At 38.9% G+C, this 13,458-nt stretch overlaps 1 protein-coding gene across 5 annotated transcripts in view; it reads right to left on the bottom strand.

The window, feature by feature from the left end:
* EXOC2 (exocyst complex component 2) overlaps positions 1-13,458 on the bottom strand; it is a 317,437-nt gene that overhangs the window by 262,367 nt on the left and 41,612 nt on the right. Inside the window, exon 1 of one of the 5 annotated variants that reach the window (XM_039222091.1) lies at positions 7,663-7,673. The exons of 3 other annotated variants lie outside the window; for them this stretch is intronic. The gene's annotated coding sequence lies outside the window, so the exon portion shown is untranslated. Of the gene's footprint in view, positions 1-204; positions 224-7,662; positions 7,674-13,458 lie in introns of those variants that run through there. One more of the 5 variants, XM_039222092.1, reaches the window with a different exon arrangement.

A 13,458-nucleotide genomic window follows, 5' to 3' on the forward strand; every position in this document is an offset into this window, starting at 1 on the left:
AGTGCAGTTTCTGAGGTCAAATACACTTGTATTTATGGCCTGGTGCTCCAATTTACCAATTCTGTTCTAAACCTTGTTTTCACATATGTAAAATGGTCCTCATAACAGAACCTTCAAAGATTACAGTTAAGGTTACATAGGATAATCCTAGCAAAGCACAGTACTTAGCATACGGTAGGCAGCAAATACATAATAAAACCTCACTAGTAAACCTCCGGAGAATTCCTCCATTGCTCAAGGCTTCAGATGCCCCAGAAGATTAAGGCGAGGTTCAGAGCAAAATAGCAAGAACTTGCTGGTTTTCTATATCTTCACATACTGACAAGTTAAGACACTCTGGCCTCTGCCTTCACCTTGCAGTCCTCAGGAGATTATAAATTTAGTCTCTGAAGAAGCCAAGCTGAAGAGGACCTGTAATCAGGAATACCAGGCAGAGTAAGAGTGATTAAGTGTTAACCTGCACAGTTAACTGTGGGACTATTCAGGCCTCTTCCTTCTCTGCTCTTATACCTCTATCAGCAAGGTGTGGAAGCCTACCCTGCAACAAACTGAATATGATTCTCTGGGGAAATTAAAGGGGAAAAAGACCAAAGATCTTGGCATGTAAGAGTCGTCCCCCCAAAAAAGCAAGGCTATTTTCAGTCATATCACCCAACAGAAAAGCCACTTACAAACTCTGCCCATATACAAACTAAACAAACCAGCTATTCCCAGACTCTAAAATATACAAGGACAGCTGAAGACTATAAGATGGTCAAGGGAAATATGTAAGAGAGTGATGGAAGTCAGATAAACAAAAAAATCCACAGGAAACAGAGATAAGGCAAATGTAACACACTGAACTGTGTCCTCTAAAAAGTAGCATGCTGTAGTTCTAACCCTGGTTACCTCAGAATAGGATTTGTAGAAATCAGGCCTTTAAAGAAGTGATTAAGGTAAAATGAGTTTATATAGGTGGGACCTAATCCAATATGACTGGTGTCCTTATAAAAAGAGATTAGGACACAGACACACAGGAAGGCCACAGGAAGACACAAAAGGAAGACCATTTGAGGACACAGGAAGAGGTCAACTGTCTACAAAACAAGGAGAGAAGCCTCAGATAGAACCAACCCTGCTGACCCCTTGAAATTCCAGCCTCCAGAATCATGAGAAAATAAATTTCTATTGTTTCAACTTTTCAACTACCCAGTCTATTGGACTTTCTTAATGGCATTCCTAGCAAACAAACACAGTATCATAAGCTTTGATCCCAAATTAATATCTGCAGAGTGAGAAAATTTTTATCTTAAAGAATAGGATGTCACGAAAAGAAATCAATCCAAGAGTAAAAGCTTTTGAAACTTTCAAAAGAGGCAAAAAAAACCCCCAAGATTTATATTGTCCTTTCAATGCAGGAACTGACACTGGTTTAACCAAAGGTAGCAATAAGGCTGTAAATAGGCAGATGTATTTTTGGGAGTAGGAGAGGCAAATAAAGAAGGAAAGGGAATTATACATTTTATCTAAAATTACTATCAAGATAATGGTAGATTAGACACAGAATCTAGAAATGTAGAGAAAAGATGGCAGAAGAGTTATAGGAACCTGGGGTATGTTGTATAATAAAAATGTTACTGACCTTTGTCTCTAGTTTCTGGGAGACTCAAAATCGAAGAATTTCATTTTTGTTATTCACAAGTCTTCAATATCATATGTATGTAATATTCATGACATCCCAATATCAAAGCCAAACCAGAAAGAGCAACTATGTGATTAGAGGGTTGGGGTTTTGACCCATGAAAACATCAGCATGGCCTCTTGAAAATGGGAATGAGGCTTGAGATTGAGTTCAATCTCATGGCCAATAAGGCAATCTATCATGCCTACATAATTTATTTAATACAATTAAAACAACAACACAACAACAAAGGACCAGAAAGACATTACCAATCACCAATAAACCAAATGAGAAAGCGCAAGTTATCTTGAACTCCTTCCCTTCCCTATTCTACTTCCTGAATCAAATAGTCAAAATTTTTCTATTCATCTCAGTTCTTGTGGTTTTCTCAGTTAAGACATTTACCTTCTCAGGGTGCCTCAGTAGCTCCATCGGTTAAGCATCTAATTTTGGCTCAGGTTATAATCTCATGGTCCATGAGTTCAAGCCCCACATCAGGTTCTACGCTGACAGCTCAGAGCCTGCCTGGAGCCTGCTTCGGATTCTGGGTCTCCCTCTATTTCTGCCCCACCCGCACTCACGTTCTGTCTCTCTCTCTCTCTCAGAAATAAACAAACAAATTTTTGATATAAAGAAAAATCCTGTTTAAAAAAACATTAAAAAAAGAAATTCATCTTCTCTCTCTGGGTATTGTAATAGACTTCTAACTGGTTACTCAGCCCCTATTACCTCTTCACTGCAATCGACTCTCAGCAAACAGGTGTTAATTCTCTAAAATACAGAAATAATCAACATCTTCCCAGATTAAAAAAAAAAACAAAAACAAAAACAAATCTTCCATGGCACCCCACTACTCAGAAATCTACAGTGCCCAGGAAATCCTTACCATTTAATTAAAACTGTCACAACTATTCTGTATTCCCCACTTCACTCTCAATTATTTCCTTCACTCATTTGATACTAACCCAATAAGCCCATCACCTTTTATGAAGAATCAAGAACTTTTATGCCTTCATGATTTCATTTATCTTACTCTGGCTTAATAGAAAGTCTTTCCAAGTTTGCTAACCCCTTACTGATATTTCAAGGTCAATCTAAAAGAGGTTCCCTGATCCTCTACAATGCTTCTGATACATAATTCTAATATTCACTGTTAAATCTTAGATATCATATTTATGTCTTCTCTTTGAAAACACAAGATGTTTAACCAACTCTATATGACCAATACTTGTCATATATATCTCACAAAATAAACACATATGACAGCTGAAAGAAATAACATAAGTGCTTTTTGAATGTTTCATGGTATCAGTGGAACACTGGAATTAAAATAGGACAAAGAGAAGAAATACAAGGGGTAAAGTAGAGACATAGTCTGTATCTATTGGGTATATAGACATGTATATTAGGTATATCCAGGCAAAAAAATTTTTTAAGTATAAAGGACACTTGTATACAACAGCATCACAAAGAATAAAATACTCAGGACTAAATTTTACAAAAGCGCAAAACTAGTACTTTGAAAACCACAAGACAATATTGAAAAAGATTCAAAAGTTAAATAAATGGAAAGACATGGACAGGAAGGCTTAATATTGTTAGGCTGACAAAATTCCTCAACTTGATCTATAAATAAAATGCAATCCCTATTAAATTCTCAGTTGGCTTTTTTGCAGAAATTGACAAGCTGGTCAGAAAATTGTATCGAAATGGAAAGGAACTAGGACACCTAGACACCAGCAGATTGAAAGTAAGGGGATGGAGAACTACCTATCATGACAACGGTCATCAAAAGAAAGCTGGAGTCGCTATACTTTTATCAGACAAACTATATTTTAAAATAAAGACTATAACAAGAAATGAAGAAGGGCATTCTATCATAATGAAGGGGTCTAACAACCAAAAAGATCTAACAATTGTAAATATTTACACCCCTAATATGATAGCACCAAATATATAAATCAATTAATCACAAACATAAAGAAACTCACTGATACTAGTTCCCTAATAGTAGGGGACTTCAACACCCCACTTACAGCAATGGGCAGATCATGTAAGCAGAAAATCAACAAGGAAACTATGGCTCTGAATGACATGTTGGACCGGATGAACTTAACAGATATATTCATGACATTTCATCCTAAAGCAGCAGAACACATATTTTTCTTGAGTACACAGGGAACATTCTCCAGAATAGATCACATACTATGGAAAGAGTCCAAATGTCCATTAATAACTGGATAATGAAGATGTGGTATATGTGTATATATGTGTATACACACACACACTCATAAACATATATATATAATGGAATATTAGTCAGCAATCAAAAAGAATGAAATCTTGCCATTTGCAACAACGTGGATAGAACCAGAGTATATTATGCTAAGCAAAATAAGTCTATCAGAGAAAGATAAATATCATATGATTTCACTCATATGTGGAACTTAAGAAACAAAACAAAGGGAAGGGAAGGAAAATAAGATAAAAGCAGAGAGGGAGACAAACCATAGGGACTTTTAAATAGAGAAAACAAACTGAAGTTTGCTTGAGGAGTGTTGTGGGGGGGGGGATGGGCTAAATGGATGATGAACACTAAGGAGGGCACTAGTTGGGATGAGCATTTGGTGTTACATGTAAGTGATGAATCACTAAATTCTATTCCTGAAATCATTATTACACCATATGTTAACTAACAAATTTTTTAAATTAAAAATTTGTTTAAAAAAAAAGACAATTGAAAACATTTCTTCAGAGGTGTGGGTTAAGTATCTGACTCTTGATTTCAGCTCAGGTTGTGATCTCACTATTGGGAGATCAAGCCTCAGGTTGGGCTCTGCACTGAGCATGGAGCCTGCCTGGGTTTCTCTGTCTGCCTCTTCCTCTCTCTCTCTCTCTCTCTCTCTACTCTCCCCCATTGAATGTGCATGTGTGTACTGTTGCTCTCTCAAAATAAATAAACATTAAAAAAATTATTCAGATAAGTTTAGAGAAGAATACAAAGGTTATAGTATTTTGCTAGGATATTTCAGAGAATTTCAAAATCACTCACTCAATACAAACAGATATTGGATACTCAGTTTTCATCCAAGAGAACTTCCCAGTTTACTAGCACAGGGAGCTAAACACAATCATAAAGTCATGGTCTTATGACTTGGAGGAGTAGGAGGATGGAGCCTTGAGCTAACAGTAGCTAGAAAGAGAGGAAAAAATTCCTGGAGCAGATGTAGCCACAGAGGCAGAAAAAACTATTACTGAAATCCTTGGCTGACCCCTGAACTGTACATGAGAGACTCCAAATAGCACAGTAGAGAGCAACAGCTTAAAGAATGAGAAGTAAGCAGTGATTTCAGTTGCTGCCCACCACAGGGGAGACAAGATTTTGAAATCTGAATCTAGTTAAATTAACAATGCCTATTAAAAAATTAAAGCAGTTAATTTATTAATTTTATTATTTATTAATTTAATTACTTAAAAAACTTTTTTAAAAGCCAATGCTCTTCAGAAGAATATAACAGAATCCAAAGTCTTTAAAATGTAATATCCATATACATAGGATACAATAAAAATGACAGGACCAATTTAAAAAAAAGTGAATACATAGCCTCTAGTCAAGTAACAAATCGGATAAGAGAAACAAGATGAGCCAAATATGAATTAGTAAACAAGAATCAGAAAGAGTTTATAACAAATAAGCTATTAAATAATGTATTATCATAATGAATGGATATGTAGATATTCAAAATAGCAGAATTCAAATGGAAATTCTAGGTACAATATATGAAATGAAAAATATGCTGATGAGTTGAACAGAAGATAGTTGAAGAAACAGTGAACAGGAACATAGATCAATATAAACTATATAACATCAAGAAGAGGAAAAGGAAAAGGAACAGAGGTTCAGGGACCTATGGAAAAAGTATGAGTAGAGTCTCAAACGGGAGAGGGGAGAGAATGAGGCAGAAAATAATACTTCAAGGAAAAAAAGGGTGAAATTTTCCCAAATGTATTGAAAACTTATTTTCTAGATACCCATGACATCCAGCAACCACCAGGTAAGAAAAAGAAAATCACACAGAGACACACTACAGTCAAACTGCTAAAATCACAAATAAAATCTTTAAAACAGATGCGAATAACAATAACACTAACAGTGATACAAAAGAATGACCACGTGATGATAACTTCTAATCAGAAAAACTAAAAGCCAAAAGACAAATGGAACAATCCTTAAAGTCCTGAAAGGGGGGAAAAAAGTCAAAAATGAAGTTTTTTTAAAAAAAGAATTTTATGCTGTTGGGAAAACTGAATAGCCACATACAAAAGAATGAAACTGGATCTCTATCTTATACTATACATAAAAATCAACTTAAAGTGGATTCAAAACTTGAACATAAGACCTAAAACCATAAGACTTGTACAAGAAAACATATGACATAAGACTGTCATTGGTCTTGGCAATAATTTTTTTTTATTTCACACCAAAAACAAAGGCAACAAGTGCAAAAATAAACAAGTAGAACTACATCAAACTAAAAAGCTTCTACACACCAAAGGCAACCAACAAAATTAAGGCAACTTATGAATGGGAAAAATATTTGTAAACCACATATCCAACAAAGGGTTCCAAAACATAGAAGAAACTCATACACCTCAATAGCAAAAAAAAAAAAAAAAAAAAAAAAAAAAAAAAAAAAAAAAAAAAAAAAAAAAAAAAAAAAAAACACAACAACAACAAATAAATAACCCAAATTAAAAAACTGGCTGAAGATATGAATAGACACTCCTCCAAAGACAAGAAGTACATGAAAAAGTACTCAAAGTGACTAATCATCAGGGAAATGAAAATCAAAAACACAATGAGATTATCATCTTACACCTGTTAGGATGTCTATTATCAAAAAGACAAGAGAGGGGTGCCTGGGTGGCTCAGTCGGTTAAGCGTCCCAATATTGATTTCTGCTCAGGTTCTGCTCTCACAGTTAGTTCTGGTTTCAAGTCTCGCATCAGGCTCTGTGCTGACAATGTGGAATCTGTTTGAGATTCTTTTTCTTTCTCTCTCTCTCCTCTGTCTCTGTCTCTGTCTCTCTCCTCTGTCTCTCTTTCTTAAAGTTAAAAAATTCTTGGGGCACCTGGGTGGCTCACTCTGTTGGGCATCTGACTCTTAATTGTGGCTCAAGTCATGATCTCACAGTTCATTAGTTCTGGCATCACACTGGGCTCTGCACGGCCAGCATGGATCCTGTTTGGAATTCTCTCTCTCCCTGTCTCATGCCTCTCACTGCTTACTTGCTCTCTCAAAAATAAATAAACCTTTAAAAATATTCTTCTAAAAAAAAAGAGAGATAACAATGTTGGCTGTAGGCAAAACAAAGCACTTCTATATTGCTGGTGGGAATGAAAATTGGGACAGCCACTATGGAAAACAGCAAGGAGGTTCCTCAAGAAATTAAAAATAGTTTTTCACAATGGGTTTGCCACCAGACAGAAGTGTCATAAAACCACTGCTATATCTAAGCCAAAATGGATAAGGAAAAGGCTCAATCCAACACCATCATCATTAGACATGTAGATTTGGGCAAGATTACCACCCTTGACAATCTCATCTACAATATGGTGTGACCAATATAAGAAGCATCACAATATTTGAGAAGAAGCCTGCTGAGATGAGAAAGAACTTCTTCAAGTATGCCTGGATCTTTGATGAACTGAAAGCTGAATGTGAGTATGGCATCACCCCTGATTATCTCTGTGGAAATTTGAGACCAGCAAGTGTTATGTGACCATCATTGGTGCTCCAACACACAGAGGTTTGATAAATATGTATATCATATATGTGTGTGTGTGTGTGTGTGTGTATACAATTACAGGCACATGTCAGGCTAACCGTGCTGTCCTGGTTGTTGTTGATAGTGTTTATGAACTTGAGCAGTTATCTTCAAGAATGGGAATGATGACAGATAGAAGCAGAAAAATGTTCATCTTTAGCCAGGAATGCTGACCTCTAGCCTGCATAGTTCTAATAAGTATCAAATTATAAGTAAAGTCTAAGGATCTAATAGTGACTATACCTGATAACACCATATTGTATATAACAAATTTGCTGACAGAATAGAATTTAAGTATTTTCACCAAATAAACAAAAAAAGGTAAATACGTGAAATGATAGATGTGTAGATCAACCGTAATTGTAGAATGTATATATCATAATGTATACAATAACAAATCATTATGTTTTATTCTTTTAAGTATAGTATAATTTGTCAATTATATACCTCAATAAAGCTGACCAAAAAAATGAATAAAGCTGGCTATTTTCAAATAATGGAACCTCACTAGGAACAAATATGTATGACAAGAAATGCTAAAGGAATTTTTTTAATCTGAAGGAGAAGGTAAATTACACAGTAATCTGAAAGACTTTATAATGAGAGAGAGTGAATTCATCAGGATAAAACCATCTAAACTGTGTATACAGCTAATAACAGAGCTTCAAAACACATGAAGCAAATGCTGAGTGTTAGGGCAAAAGAGATAAATCCACAATCATGGTTAGAAATTTTAATATACTCTTTAAATAGGGATAACAATTTAAAAAAAATACAAAAATCAAAAGGCCAGAGAAAATATGAACAACACTACTGATCATCTTGACCTGACATTTACCAATGCTCCTTTTCAAATGACTAAAGAGCGTTCACCCTATAAATAAACTATATGCTGGGCCACAGAGTATGTCACAATCAATTCCAAAGATTGAAATTTCAAAGACTACAAAGGTATTAAGTTAGAAAGCAAAGCAATACAATTTATCCAAGTATTTGGTGATGTGGAAATGTTGGGGTTTGGGAGTAAATGGTCAAAAAAGAATTGTTGAGATGTCTTCAGTGCAAAAAAGGTGGTTTTATTAAAGCACAGGGACAGGACCAGGCAGAAAGGGTTGCTTCAGGGTTGTGGGGAGTGGCTGATGATATATTTGCAAGTTGGGAGGGGATTAGGAATGGCATAAGTCTCTAAGGAATTTGGGAAGCAAGCTTCCCAGGACCTTGAGGGGGCTAGCTATTGTAAGGAAAAGGTCATTTACTACTATCTACTAAAACCTTAGTTGTGAGACCCTACAGATGTGTATCAGTGGGTCATATGCTTGAAGGACGACTGCTAACATATATCTTCAGGGAACAGAGATAAAGGAAGTTTCCAAAGGAATTGTTGTAAGTTAAAGAAGACTTCACAGGATCCTGGAGGTCAGGATCCTGTGAAGCTAAGACTGCCTTTTGCCCTTAGCAAAAATTAGCATCAAGGCAGTTGAGTTCCTATGGGAAGGTCACTCTGCCTATCTCAAGAACTTGTCAATGGCTGTAAGTTGTAATGAAAATTTAATTGTTCCTTTTGCCTTTGTTCCCTACATCATTCGGAAATTAAACATCACACTTAAATAACCCAACAGTCAAAGAAAAAAAAAAGAAGAGGAAAATTAAAAAAAAAAAAGTATGACAGGCGCCTGGGTGGCTCAGTTGGTTAAGCGTTTGACTTTGACTCAGGTCACAATCTCACAGTTCGTGGGTTCGAGCCCCACATCAGGTCTGTGCTCTCAGCTAACTCAGAGCCTGGAACCTGCTTCAGAGTCTCCCTCTTTCTCTGACCCTCCCCTGCTTACGCTGGCTGTCTCTGTCTCTCTCTGTCTCTCTCTGTCTCTCTCTCTCAGAAATAAAAAAAAAAAAAAAAAAAAACAACTCAAAAATGTAATTTAAAAAATGTATGTACTGATTGTTAATAAAAATATAATCAAAATTTGTGGGATGTAGCCAAAACAGTGCATTAAAAGCTTATAAGAGGAGAAATATTAAAAGTAAGGATACATGTTTCTATATTAAGATATCAGAAAAGGCAAAAAAGCTAATTAAATGCAAAGTGGCAGGGAGGAAGAACAAACGAAGCATAAGGAAACAAAGGAAGAATAAGGAAACTAACAGAGTGGTAATCATAAGTAAATACATACATACATACATACATACATACATACATAAAAAGAATTGAGAAAAAATTGTAAAGCCAAGTCTTTCTGCAAAAATTGATCAATAAATGTTAACAAAACTCTCTTCACAAAAAGAAACACAGCTACCTATTACAGAAATGAAAGAGCAGAAAACTATAGATACTAAAGACATTTTTAAGGAGTAATAAAAGAATATTATGAAAAACTGTGTCAATGAATTTTACAAGCTGGATGAGGAGAAAGATTCCTTAAAAGGACAAGTTACCAAACTAACACAAGATAAATAAGAAATCGCTATACCCTTATCTTTATTAAATAAACTAAATTTGTGGTAGAGCCCCTCCCTAATGAATATGGTGAAAACCTGAAGATAAGGGAGCAACTTGGCTATGTGCGCCTGTGCGACATTCTTCATGACTCTGTAACACAGACCACTGATTCAGTTTGTATGTTACCATATATGAGAGACAAAGGAGCAAAAGTTTTACAAAAGGCAACCGCCCACTGTGCTCAGGGCTTAGTTTTTCAGGTAGAAATCCACTAAGCCTGTGTTGGCATAACGAATAAAGCTGCTCCACGCACAGAAAAGCCTCTGTGTCCAATCTCTCTATGCAAGAATCCTGCTACATTTCTTGAGGGCTCACATATGGGTTTCAGAGATGGTGCATTTCCACCTCTTTTGTCACCAGGGTACAGACCTTGGAGCACCGGAAGAAGCAACTCCTGGTGCCAATGGACAGATTGATGTGTAGGAAACTAGACCCTAACAGCATGCTAGGGTAAGGACTCCGAATGCACAACAGAATCCAGTGAGACCCAAGAACCAGTTCAGGGAGCACTGCCTGTCAGACTGGTAAGAACCAGTTTCCTCTTGGTAGACCTGCCACTAAGAGGCAGAAGAGGAGCCTGGTCATCTCCCAGAGTTACCCGAGTAGTTACGTAAGGAAGGAGACCACAACTCCAAGACACTGGGCATTGGGTGGCAGGTTGGAGTCACTGCGTGACTATGTGTGAATGAGACGGTCAACAGAAAGTTTCCAACCTGACCTATGTGCCAAAGCGACTGTTAGGTCCCAATCCATGGTTCCGTGGCAACCTCGTTCAGCTTAGGGCAGCATCAGACTTCCTCAAGAGTCTGATCTGGGTCAGGGCTTGATACTGAACCCACCAATGTGAAGAGGCTCCTGAAATATCTCTGAGAGGAGAGCGGCTGAAAACAGATGAAGCAAGTATGTGTCCTCTCCAAATTAGTCCTTCGCTTCCCCCTTTTTCCTCTCCTGTGCATGGAAGTTGTCCATTAGGAGGAGGAAATGGGTGGAAAGAAGAGTAAACTGACTTCCCTAGAGTGTATATTGAGGAATTTCAAAAAGGGATATTCAGGAGATTATGGTGTGAAATTAACTCCCAGAAAGCTCCGGACATTCTATGAAACTGACTGGCCATCTTTGAGGATAGACTGGCCCTTTGAGGGCTCACTTGGTAAGGAATTAGTTTACTGACTGTTCTGGGTTGTTGTGGGGTGTCCACGCCACCTGACCAATTTCCTTACATCGATGTTGACAAGACCTGGTCCTATCCCAGCTGCCTTGGCTAAAAGTCTGTATTGAAGAGAACTGTAAAGTTATGATGGTTCGTGTCACGGCTTCCTCCAAATGCTGGCCAAAAACTGAAGGAAAAGAAAAAAACAACCCATACTGTCAGGACACCCTGAGGGGACCCCACCGTCATATGCCCCACTGTACCCCTCACTGCCACCTGCACTTCCAGCCACCCTGGCTGCCAAAACCCCACCAGAGCTTTCCCCTAGTCCAGACTCCTCACCACCTCTAGCACCACTGGCCTCTCCAGATATGACAGGCTCTCCCGGACCACTGGTCCTAACCCCATACACCCCTCCTGGAAGGTGGCTAGATCAGGCCAGCAGAGATAGTCCCTCCCTGAAGCAACACGAGGGAGCCCTACAGATGCCACTGAGGGAAACTAGGGGACTTATCTACTTTGATCAGGAAGGGCAGATCTGAGGAAGCCAATGGGTTTTTGTGTACCAACACTTTACCACTTCCTAAATTGGAAGTACCATACTCCCTCCTATATGGAGAAGCCCCAGGCTATGACTGAAATAATGCAGTCCATAATTCAAACCCATACACCTACCTGGAACGACTCCTGCCAACTCTTCCTGACCCTCTTTGACACAGAGGAGCGTCACCAAATTACCCAGGTGGCTCTAAATTAGTTAGGAGAGAATGCCCCGGCTGGGACACTAGACACCCAGGCTTATGCTAGGGCTCACTTCCCAGAGGAGGACCCCAAATGGGACCCAAATGAGTCAAGTATAGATGGAGGGCTTGCAAGGACTGAACATTATCAAGAAGCCCTTCTAAGTAGCCCTTCTAACTGCATTAGTTCAATCACAACCTCAGGCTTCTCCATATAGGAGGGAGTATGGTGCTTCCAATTTAGGAAGTCTGTAGTGGTAAAGGGTTGGTACACAAAAACATGCTGGCCTCCTTGGATCTGGCCTTCCTGATCATAATAGATGGGTCCCCTAGTTTACTTAATTATGGAAAAAAGACCATTAATATGAGTAAAACATCAGAAGTGCTCCAGAGACTCAAGGAAAGCCCAAGCCAGTTCTAGGACAGACTATGTGAAGCATTTCATCTCTACACCCCTTTTGATCCAGAGGTACTGGTTAACCAGCAGACGGTCAATGTGGCTTCCATATGTCAAGTCCACAGAGTCATCTGGCACAAGCTGCAAAAGCTAGAGGGTTTCACTGACATGTATGCCAGTCAGTTGCTAAAAGTAGTAACTAAGGTGTTTGTCAACCGTGACAGGGCAGCACAGAGAGAATAATGCTGGAAGATACAGAAAAAGGCAGACTTGTTAGCTGTTGCCTTGGTGGAGCAGTCAGAATGCTCCAGGAAAGGTGCCCATCAGGGACAGGGACAGGGCCAAAAAGGGGAACAGCAAGGAGGATCATTTCACCTAGAAGCAAAGTTAGGATGGAACCAGTGTGCTTACTGTCATCAGGAAGGCCACTGGAAAAATGAGTTCCTCCTGCAGCTGAGTAATTCTCAGCAGGGCTCTAAGCAAAAGGAAAGAGGAGATGTGGTCCAGGGCCGGTATCAACAAGCATCATGGCCTCATGGGGCCCTGAAGATGATTCTTTGGGGCTAGCCGCCATACAGGACTAGGAGGAGGACTAGGGCACACTCTATTTTGTTAAGCTCCCAAGAGCCAATGGTCCTAATGAATGTGGAGGGCCAACCCACTGACTTCATGGTAGATACTGGAACAGAACACTTGGTGATGACCCTACCCATTAGCCCCCTCTCACAGAGACAAGCCATTATGGGGGCAATGGGCAATAGAACATGTCGTCCCCCTCTGCTGCCTTGGTGATGCAATTTAGGCGGCCATGAAGTTATCCATGAATTCCTGTACCTCCCCAACTGCCCTGAGGCTTTAATGGGCCAGGACCTGTTTGGTAAGCTGCAGGCCAAATAACTTTCAACTCCCACAGACAAGTTGCTCTAACCCTACGAAAGCTGGAAGCAAAGATTCTGACTCTCATGATTCCCCAAGGGGAAGAATGGAACCTCTAGTTTCATAGAGGAGCCACAACAGGGACCTGAGCTGACCTTCAGAGTACCAGGGGTGTGGGCTGAGGATAACACACCAGGACTGGTCCAGAACATACCTCCAGTAATTGTAGAACTAAAGCCAGGGGCAGGGCCCATCCACCAAAAACAGTATTTCATCCCTCATAAGGCACAGGTGGAGATACAGAAGCACA

This window comes from Hyaena hyaena, unplaced genomic scaffold, assembly GCF_003009895.1.
Source record: "Hyaena hyaena isolate Hyena2069 unplaced genomic scaffold, ASM300989v1 scaffold_1063, whole genome shotgun sequence".
Classification (NCBI taxonomy): Eukaryota; Metazoa; Chordata; class Mammalia; order Carnivora; family Hyaenidae; genus Hyaena; species Hyaena hyaena.